This window comes from Dipodomys ordii, unplaced genomic scaffold, assembly GCF_000151885.1.
Source record: "Dipodomys ordii isolate 6190 unplaced genomic scaffold, Dord_2.0 Scaffold3, whole genome shotgun sequence".
Taxonomy (NCBI): domain Eukaryota; kingdom Metazoa; phylum Chordata; class Mammalia; order Rodentia; family Heteromyidae; genus Dipodomys; species Dipodomys ordii.
This window is the reverse complement of record NW_012267219.1, coordinates 3,368,700-3,379,091: the sequence shown is the minus strand read 5'-3', so window position 1 is coordinate 3,379,091 and position 10,392 is coordinate 3,368,700. Positions and strand designations below refer to the sequence as shown.

Genomic DNA, 10,392 nt, shown 5'->3' with positions numbered 1-10,392 from the left:
TCTTCTTTTCCTCTCTTTCTTTTTTTGCTATTTTCCACCTCTGGTTTTTCTCTTTCTTTTTTTGCTATTTTCCACCTCTGGTTTTTCTCTAAGTGTTCATCTTTTTGTTGTTGTCGGTCTCTTGGGGAGATTAAGCGTTGGAACTCGAACTCTCTTTTTGGTTGGAGAGAGCTGTGGCGTTTCCCTACTGCCCTGTCACCATCTTGGTGCATCTGTTGTTTTTAACGAGTTCTTGATTATAGCCATTCTAACTGAGGTGAAGTGGTATCTCAATGTTGGGGTTTTTTTGTTTTGTTTTTTGGTCTGGTTGTGGGCCTGAACTCTGGGCCTGGGCGCTGTCCCTCAGCTCTTCAGCTCAAGGCTAGTGCTCTACCACTTCAGCCACAGTGCCACTTCTGGCTTTTTTTTTCTGCTTATGTGGTGTTGAGGAATCGAACCCAGGGCCTCATGCATGCAAGGCAAGTGCTCTACCACTGAGCCACCTTGCCAGCCCCTAAATGTTGTTTTGATTTGTATTTCTTTTATGGCTAGGGATGTTGAACATTTCTTCATATGTCTATTAGCCATCCTTCTTTCTCTTCAGAGAAGTTTCTCTTTAAATCTTTAGCCCCCTTATTTATTGGACAGTTGTTTCTTTCAGGATTTGTTGTTGGGGGATTTAATTTTTTGAGTTCCAAGTATATTTTAGATATGAGACCCTTGTCTCATATAGTGAAGATCTTCTCCCAATCCATGGGCTTTCTATTGATCTTGCTAGCTATGTCCTTTGCCATGCAGAAGCTCTGCAACTTCATGTAATCCCATTTGTCCAACTTTTCTTTGATTTGTTGTTTCTGGATCTCTATTAAGAAACTTTTGGCCTGTGCCAAGGAGACCTAGGGTTTCTCTTATTCCTTCCTGTAATGTTTTCAGGGTGTCTGCTTTGACTCCGGGGTCTTTGATCAATTTGGAGTTGATTGTAGTGGACGGTGATATGTAAGGATCTAGCTTTAGTTTTCTACAGGTGTTTAGCCAATGTTGCCAGAACCATTTATTGCCAGAATCATTTATTGAAGAGTCTGCCTTTCTTCCATATTGAAGATTAGGTGGCTATAGGTCTATGGGTTCATTTCTGGGTTTTCAGTTCTATTCCACTGGTCCTGAGGTCTGTTCCTGTGCCGGTACCAAGCTGTTTTGATTACTATGGCTTTGTAGTAGAGTTTGAAATTTGGTATTGATAATCCTCCAGCACTGTTCTTTCTGTTAAGGATCATTTTCGCTATTTGGGGTCTTTCATTGTTTCATATGAATTTTTGGATTGCTTCTTCTATTTCATTGAAGAATAAGGATGGGATAGTGATAAGTATCCCAAAGCCTTGGGAAGTATTTCTATTTTCATGAGGTTAATCCTCCCGATAAAGGAAAATGGGAAGTTTTCCACTCCCTTTTCCAGGATTTTAAAGTTTTCATCATAGAGGTCCTTCACTTCTTTAGTTAATTCCTAGGTATTTTATTTTTTGTAAGGTTATTACAAAAGGAGTTGCTTTCCTGATTTCAGCCACACTCTTCTCATTGTTGGCATACAGAAAAGCCATTGATTTTTGAGGGTTAATTTTATACCCTGCTACTTTGCCAAAGTTTCGAATCAGCTTGAGCAATTTGGGAGTGGATTCTGTAGGATTCTTTAAATACAAGATCATATCATCTGCAAAGAGGGAGAGTTTTACTTCATTTTTCCCTTTATGTTTGCATCTTGTCTTGTTGCTGTAGCTAGGCATTCTAATACAGTGCAGAGAGTGGGCAGCCTTGTCTTGTTCCTGAGTTTAAAGGAAATGGCTTTATTTTTTCAGCATTAAGTATCATGCTGGCTGTAGGTTTGTCAGATACAGCCTTTATTGTATTGAGAAATGTTCCATGGATTCCTGGTTTTGCCAGAGCCTTCATCATAAAGGGGTGTTGGATCTTGTCAAATGCTATTTTCTGCATCTGCTGAGATAACAATGTGATTCTTATCCTTGCTCTTTGTGATGTGATTAATTATATTAATTGATTTGAATATATTGAACCAGTTTTGCATCCCTGATATGAATCTTGTTTGATCATAGTGTATGAACTTTTTTGATGAATTGTTGAAGTCGATTGGCCAAAATTTTGTTGAGAAGTTTTGCATCGATGTTCAGTAAAGAAATGGGTCTATAGTTCTCTTTCTTTGATGAGTCCCTGCCTGGTTTAGTGATGAGGATTATGATGGCTTCATAGAAAGAGTTTGGTAGTGAACTTTCTCTTTCAATTTTATTGAAGAATTGGAGGAGTATTGGTGTGAGTTCTGTTTTGAAGGCCTTGTAGAATTCTGCTGTAAATCCATCCAGTCCTGGGCTTGCTTGGATAGGAGGGCTCTTATTGCTGTTTCTACTGCGATGCTTGACATGGGCTTGTTAAGTTGGCTTAACTCATCTTGGTTTAGTTTCGATATTTGCATGTCAATACTTGCTAGGAAATCGTTCATTTATTCCAGATTCTCAAACTTAGCATAAAGGTTTGAGAAGTATTCCCTTATAATGTTCTGAATCTTGGTTGTTTCTGTGGTGATATTTCCATTCTCATCTCTGAGTTTATTTGGGTGTGTTCTCTTCTTTTTCTGATAAGATTTGTTAAGGGTCTGTCAATTTTGTTAATTGTTCAAAGAATCAACTCTTTGTTTTTTTGATTCTATGATCTTTTTGGATTTTAATTCATTTAATTCTGGTTTAATTTTAATTATTTCTTTCCATCTACTCTATTGGGGTTTGGCTTGCTGCTCTTTTTCAAAGAGGTTCAGATAGCTCATTAAATTGTTGGTTTCAGAGCTCTCCAATTTGTTGCTGTAGAAACTCAGAGCTATAAACTTTCCATCTGAGTACTGCCTTTGCTGTGTCCCAGAGGAACTGGTGATTTGTTTATTTTTGTTGAATATCATGAAAATTTGAATTCCCTTTCTAATCTCTTCCATGACCCACTGGTGAGTCAACAGTGTGTCGTTACAGGACTTTCTTTGGTGGCTTTTGGTGTTGAGTTCTAATTTTATTCCCTCATGGTCTCAGAAAATGTAGGGCATAACTTGAATGTTTCTTAATTTTAACAAATTTGCTTTGTGACCTAAAATGTGGTCTATTTTGGAGAATGTTCCATGTGTTGCTGAGAAGAACGTGTATTCTGATGCTGCTGGGTGAAATATTTGATAGATGTCTGTTAAATCTAGCTGATCTATGCAGTTGTTTAGATCTGTGGTTTCTCTGTTGAGTTTTTGTCGAGTTGATCTATCTAGTGGGAATAGTGGTGTGTTAAAGTCCCTATCAATTAATGTCTTTGGATCAATGTGAGATTTGAGGGAAAGTAATGTTTCTTGGATAAATTTGGGTGCTCCATTGCTTAGTGAATAAATATTTAGAATTTTAATATCCTCCTGAAGAAGAAGTCCTTTAATTAGTATGTAGCAACCTTCTTTATCTCTTCTCACTAATTTTAATTTGAAATGTATTTTACCTGATATTAAGATTGCAAGTCTCACCTGTTTATGGGGGCCATTTGCTTGGTAGATTTTATTCCAGCCATTCACTTTCAGAATATGTTTGTTTTTGTGGGCAAGATGTGACTCCTGAAGGCAGCAGATAGAAAGATCTTCCTTTTTAATCCATCTAGATAATCTATGTTGCTTAATTGGAGAGTTAAGTCCATTAATATTGAGAGTTAGGACTGGGAGGTGTTTAGTAGTTAGGACTGGGAGGTGTTTAGTAGTTCCTCCCATACTATCCACCTTCTTGGGGGCTGTGATAACTGGGTTCTTCCTATAGTTCTTGGATTCTCTAATTGAGTGCAGTTTCTTGGCCTTTATTGTGCTCTTGTTGGGCTTCTATGTGTAAGACCTCTTTAAGTATCTTTTGTAGGGATGGCTTGGTGAAGATATATTGTTTCAGTTTTTCTTTGCTATGGAAGGTTTTTATTTGACCTTCCGTTATGAAGGAGAGTTTATCTGGGTACAGTATTCTTGGTTGATAGTTGTTTGTCTTTAGGGCATGGCATACATCATTCCAGGCTCTTCTTGCTTTAATTGTCTCTGCTGAGGAATCTGAGGTAATTCTAATTGGTTTCCCTTTATAGGTGATTGATCTTTTCTCCTTGATAGCTTTAAGGATCCTTTCCTTGGTCTGAATTGATCCTGTGCAGATTATAATGTGATGGTGGGATGTCCTGTTCTGGTCTGGTCTACTTGGGGTTCTAAAAGCTCCTTGTATCTGAATAGGCCTATCTTTTTCATATTTGGGAAATTCTCTGGTAGGATTCTGTTAAATAAATTTCCTAGACCATTAACTTCTGTCTCTAGATGTTCCTCTACACCCATTATCCTCAGATTAGGCCTTCTGATGGTGTCTTCTTAATGTTGAATAGATCTATCATATTTCTTGGATTTGTCTTAGCTAGTCATATGTTCTTTCTCTATAATTGTTTTTTTCTTGCTATTGTTTCTAACATATTTATAAGGTACCACATGATTTTTTTGTTACTTTGTATGTCCCTCCCCACGGTATAACCCCTGTTTTCACTGTATTTGATGTTGGTATGATTTGGGGAGCAGAAGGGAAAAAACAAATTGTTTAAATAGGGATACAGGTTGACCTATTGCAACAATGAAATATACAAGACGCTATGTAGAAAAAGGAACTTTACAATTTAGGCTGGGGGGGAGGGGAGAAGGGGGAGGGGGAGGGGAGGGAGGGAATGTAGTTGTGGAGATGGGAGGGAAGGGATGGTAGGGGGAAAACAAAGGAGAAAGCAACAATGCTTGATAAGAATTGTACTCATTACCTCCTTCATATGATTGTAACTCCTCTATACAGTATTTTCACAATAAAAAATTTATTTTTAAAAAAAGAAAGCAATACCAATTTCATGCTAGAACACTATTTTAAGGCAAGCATCAACCAGAGCCCTGTAGTTATACAGTCAAAATGGCTGCAGCTACAATCTAGTTCAACAGATATGATCTCTTCAACATCAAACAACTATGGATTAATGTGCTAAGAACATCAAAGAGGGATTCAGCAGACCAGAAATTAATAGGTTTAGGAAGAATTGTGGGGAAAAATAGGATTAGAGTGATGTGGAGAGGTAAAAGGAAAGAGGGAATTTAACCAAGTCCTAATCTCAGAAAGGAAATGGATAAAACAGAATGAAAGGAAAGAGATAAAGGAACAAGAAAAAATGAAAAATAAAAATTTAAATTAAAAAAAAGAAACCACTTAAAAATTATGTAAGTATAAAGAAACAATACTGATAGAAGAAAAGGATAGGAGGAGAGAGATAAAAAGGAAAAATGAAAAAATAAAAAATTTAAAATGGAAAACTTAAAAATTATATAGGTATAAAGGAATAATAGTACTATTAAAGAAGTTAAGCCTAAGAGGTTGTGAATTGAGTAATAAATTTCTGAATTAAGTATGTACACAATGAAGGATCAGGTCTAATACTCGACAATGGGTATATATCTGGAGATGAACAGAACAGCAATTAAGTCATGCCCCCCCCCAAAAAGGACCAAAAGATTAAAAGATACTTTAAAAAACAACACACACACACACACCTAAGTTAAAAATTATGAACAAAAAAAATAGAAAAAAAATTTTAATTAAGAAAAAATTAGGTAGAAAAATGAATTATTTGATTGGGGTGGGGGAGGCAAGGGGAAGATCTTGTATCTCCCCTGTGTCCACAACCAGTCTCTTGGTGGAGTCTCTGGTTTGCTTGTGGTGTTTGGTTTTCCTGTGGCTTTTAATTGGTTTAAGTCAGTTTGTTTGAACAGGCAGAAAAATGCTCTGCCTTACCCAGGATTTTGTGATCCTCCTCCCAGGTTAGTTCAGTGGGAGGGAGATCTGCTTTGAGTATCACAAAAGAGGGAGATGGCTGTTTCCTCTAGCTTGGAGTTGCTCTGATGAGGCTAGGTTCTGGGTAGGATTGAGGCCTATCAGCTATCAGTAGCTTTTTCCTGAGGAGCTAGCTTCTGAAACACTCACAGAGCCCATTCTGGAGCCATTCTCCAGATTTATGTTTACTGAGTTTCAACTGTTTGCCTTTTACCCCTCCTGCTGCTGGGTGTGCTGCCTAGGCTACCAGAGGGGCAGCCTCTGGCTCTTTTACCCAGTTATCAAAGTTACTCCTCCAGGGGCAGAGCCACCTCTGCCTGGGAAGGGTGAAGCCTGCTGAATGGTTCCTATTGTTTTCTTTCAAGGCCTGAGTTGAAGCTAGCTGCTTGAGCCCAACCTTTTCCAGTATCAAAGATGGGAGTTCTTCTCTGGTGGTGGGGGAGGGGCTAGCTTCCCACCACTGCTCCATGAGAAGGAGTAAGGATGTCTTGGGGTGTACTCACTCTAGCCTCTTGGTTTCTGTGCTATCCCTGGTCTGCGATCAGAAGGATGAAGATTTTTGCTCCTTGTCAGTTCTTGCTGGTGGTGAGTAGAATCTGCTAGCACACCATATCTGGCGCCTTTGTCCCGGGCTCTCTGTGTTGATATGGCGGCCACAACAGCCACCGCTGCTACTACCACCACTGCCATGGACACCGGAAAGTGCTCAGATCTGTCTCCTTGACCAAGCTGCCTGGATTTTTCCTCTCTGGACAAACTCTCTGTACTGTGATGGCACACTTGGTATGATTCTCTAGCCTAGGACTGTTCACTGGAACACTAAAACTGCTTTCTAGGCAAGAGCTTGTTTAGCTTCCAGCTTCTCCTCCACCATCTTCCTCCAAGATTTCCCCTAAGTCTGTCTTATTCCTTATTTCTGCAAATACAGAATTCTAAGTCTTTAGAAGACAATACTGAACTCATTATTCACAAATTTTGAGTAAACTGAAATTCCAGATGTGAGATTCCTAGAATTCTTATAAAAATACAGCTGTTCTACTAAATGGCATACAATGGATCAAAATATACACATGTTTACACAAATAATGTCTTATGCCAAGCAAAATGATTCACTGGAATAAAGAAAACATGTTTATTATAGCACTTGCCAGAACAATACAATTTTTTTAAGAAAACACAAACAATTGCTACAGTTAAAATTGATTTCTAAGCTTTGGGAATTTACCTACACGCTACAATTTTCACTTTTGTTCAATTGCAAAATATTATTGCCTTGTAAATATAGATGTAAAAAACAACATTTGGGGGACTATTAAACATATACTCCCATCTCAGTGAGCCCCCAGAAATGAACTGAAATACCATTGAATGCATCTGGTTATCATTCTAGCATTTCTAGACCAGCAGACTCACAGGACCAGAACAATGTCTCAAAGACTAGAGTCTACAATTCTCAAATGAGTGATTCTAAGTCTCCCTTACCCAAGCATTGCTGATGTATAATGCTCATTTATTTGGGGTTCTGAAGATAGCTGAGGTCTCTGTCCAGGATAAGTGTCCCACATTGTATAATCCCTTCCCACATATGTCAGGGTTAGTCATTGAAGGCATATCACTTCCATCATTTTATTATAAAAGCTACTACAGCTTCCATCCTGATTCTGCTGTCTTTCACTCTCTGGACCATTTGCTCAGCATGGCCAACTGCCAAGTCATGACCTCCACCAGAAGGGGCCCACATGGTGAAGAACTGATGCTTACTGCCAGAATCCACATGAATGAGCTTGGAAGTGGATTCTGTGCCCATTAGAAGACTACAGCCTGGTCAACAGCTTGACTGTAACCTCCTGAGAGACCCAGAGCCAGAACCACCCAGCTGCTCCTACATATCTGACCCTTAGTAACTATGAGAGATAATAAATGTTTGTTGCTTTAATATGCTAAATATTGTGGTAATTAGTAACATTGCAATTGGGTAATTAAATAGAGATTAACAAATATCTAATATGCAAATAGGTTTACATCAAAACAGATTGTAATCCATTTGCAATCAGTTTAGAAAAGACTGGTAATATGCAAAGGCAAACAATAAAATGTCTTCAGGTACTGCAGCTACTCTTAAATCTGCCTCATACAGATGAGATCCAGCCAATGTCTGTAAATGGAAGTTCAGGTATCCAAACTTTGAGACAGTTATTCCTGCTAAAGCCATGTCCTACCCTGTAAATACCATCTTGTCTCCTTCCTCCTATATCCAAGTGCACATTTTGTTAATGCTTCCTAGCCCCCTGCCTTCACAGACCACACTGACTCCAATGTGTGTCTCCATCCTTTCTCAGCATTTAGGTATTGCATTTAGTTGTATACCACAGCACTTATGATAGCTAATCAGCAATTGGTATGTTCTTTTTAAGTAACTTGAGAGTACTAACCATTATTTTCCCAAGAATTCTTTATTTTTCACCTCCCTCCTAGCCTTATTACCTAATACCAGGATCCTTCTTGCCTCATAATCTTTTAAAAAGTAATTACATGGTATGATCTATGCTAGATAATATGTGTATCACCCACTCATCTACCATTTTCAAACTCTGCCAGGGTTGCCATTTCATTCTGTGGATTAAAGCAATTCCCAGACTCTCTTGCAGCTATGATTGTAAATTCAATTTAGGCTCTGCCAGTGAGACAAATCTTTGTGAGGCACAAAACACAGAAAAGAAATACAGTCCCTGTTTTGTCAATTATAATTGAAGACAAGCAGACTCTACTCAATAGAAGTATTTGCAGCAGGCTGTTAGCTCTAAGATTGAGCAAGTTACAAAAGAAGTAATAAAGGCAGCAGTGAAGTTTTCTAACCTTGGACCACAGCTCAATCCTCTGACTTTGATTCAAAAAGTAATCCCCTATCATCTCCCCTTCTTTCCCGTTCAAAGCTGCCTAAAATGCCAGGCACCGGTAGCTCACACCTGTAATACTAGCTACTCAGGAAGCTGAGATCTGAGGATCCTGGTTTAAAGCTAGCCAGGGCAGGAAAGCCCATGTGACTCTTATTTCCAATAAACCACCATAAAACTGGCAGTGGTGCTGTGGCTCAAGTGGCAGAGCACTAACCTTGAGCTGAAAAGCTGAGGGACAGTGCCCAGGCCCAGAGTTCAAGCCCCACGGCAAAAAAAAAAAAAAATCCAGAAACACCTAATTTCTTGGAATAAATCCCTTTCCAACTTAAATGCCCCATTGGCTTCTGTTGCCTATAGTGAGTGCTGACTAATGCAGGTAGTAACAAGCAGCTTCATTTTTTAATAGTCTATGCCAATAATCTGGCAATATTTTCTTCTTTCACTCATTCATCCACCCAGACCTGGTGGACCTTTGCTAGGTGACTAGATAGAAAGAAGAGATGGTATCAAAGGAAGGACACAGAACTTAGTTTTGGTGATATATGATCAGTTCTCAAGGTGGGGATGATAGCAGCAATACAATTGAAATCTAAGTTAAGGATTCCAAAGCTTCATTAAGTCTTTAACTGATGTAAGTAAAATGTTGCAAGAAAAGTTTGCTGATTATCACAATTTGCAGATTATTTTAATTGGATCTGAATTAAAACAAATGTATTATTACTTTAAATAAGTGGAAGAGGTTGTTAACATTAACTTTTCTTAAGTGTTTTACAAAGTGACAAACTGTATCAGAGGTGCCATAAACCTCAAACACATTTCTGTAACTACTATAATACTGGGAGGTCAACTTAGGGAATGGAATTATTTTCAATGTTCTGCTTACTGCAGCAAAATTAAGAAAGGAAGAAGAGTAGGCACTCACAGAACTTCTTTGCATAGGCATTATAAGAACCCAGGCCTTCCAAATCATTCCAGCAAAGCCCTTTTAAACTCTTGGTAGGCATAGAAAAGTGTTGTTAATTAAATTTTTAATGTTTGTATCAAAACTAGCATGTTGGCTTTCAAACAAGTTTACAGGAAAATAGAAATATATTCTTAAGTGTTATTTGTATATGACATTACATTAGAGCTCTGATCATAATCAAAATGTATAGTACAATTAAGCCCATTTTAACAGCATTTAGATCATAATTTTATTACTTTAAATGGTGATAAATAGTAGATGTATCTATATCATGTTGTATGTATATCATGTTGTGGTTCCCAGAGCTGAATGTGAAGGATATATGCAATGATAGGGTGGTTTGTTTCTATGTGAATAGGAGTTGTTTTATAGCTTGGAACACACTAATGTCAAACAGAAATTGCCTGCACTTTTCTGGGCATGGCTCATACGACTTAGGACAGTGCACAAAGGTGTTTACATTTTTATTGTCGTTTGAACAAATGCATCTACGTGTGCATATCAGTAAAAAGCATTCTGTTCCTAAAGCACTAGTAATTTTTTTGACTTGCTTCTCTTTTTTTATTGTGAAAATACCATACAGAGGGGTTACAATTACATGGGCAAGGAAATGAGTACATTTCTTATCAAGCATTGTTGCCTCCTCCTTTGTTTC

The 10,392-nt window shown here is 38.1% G+C and overlaps 1 pseudogene across 1 annotated transcript in view; it reads left to right on the top strand.

The window, feature by feature from the left end:
- The first annotated feature begins 7,654 nt into the window (after window positions 1-7,654).
- LOC105987249 overlaps window positions 7,655-10,392 on the top strand; it is a 71,391-nt pseudogene continuing 68,653 nt past the window's right edge. The window contains exon 1 of the transcript XR_001175149.1: window positions 7,655-7,776. The product of XR_001175149.1 is annotated as a histone deacetylase 1-like (transcript). The remainder of the gene's footprint in view (window positions 7,777-10,392) is intronic.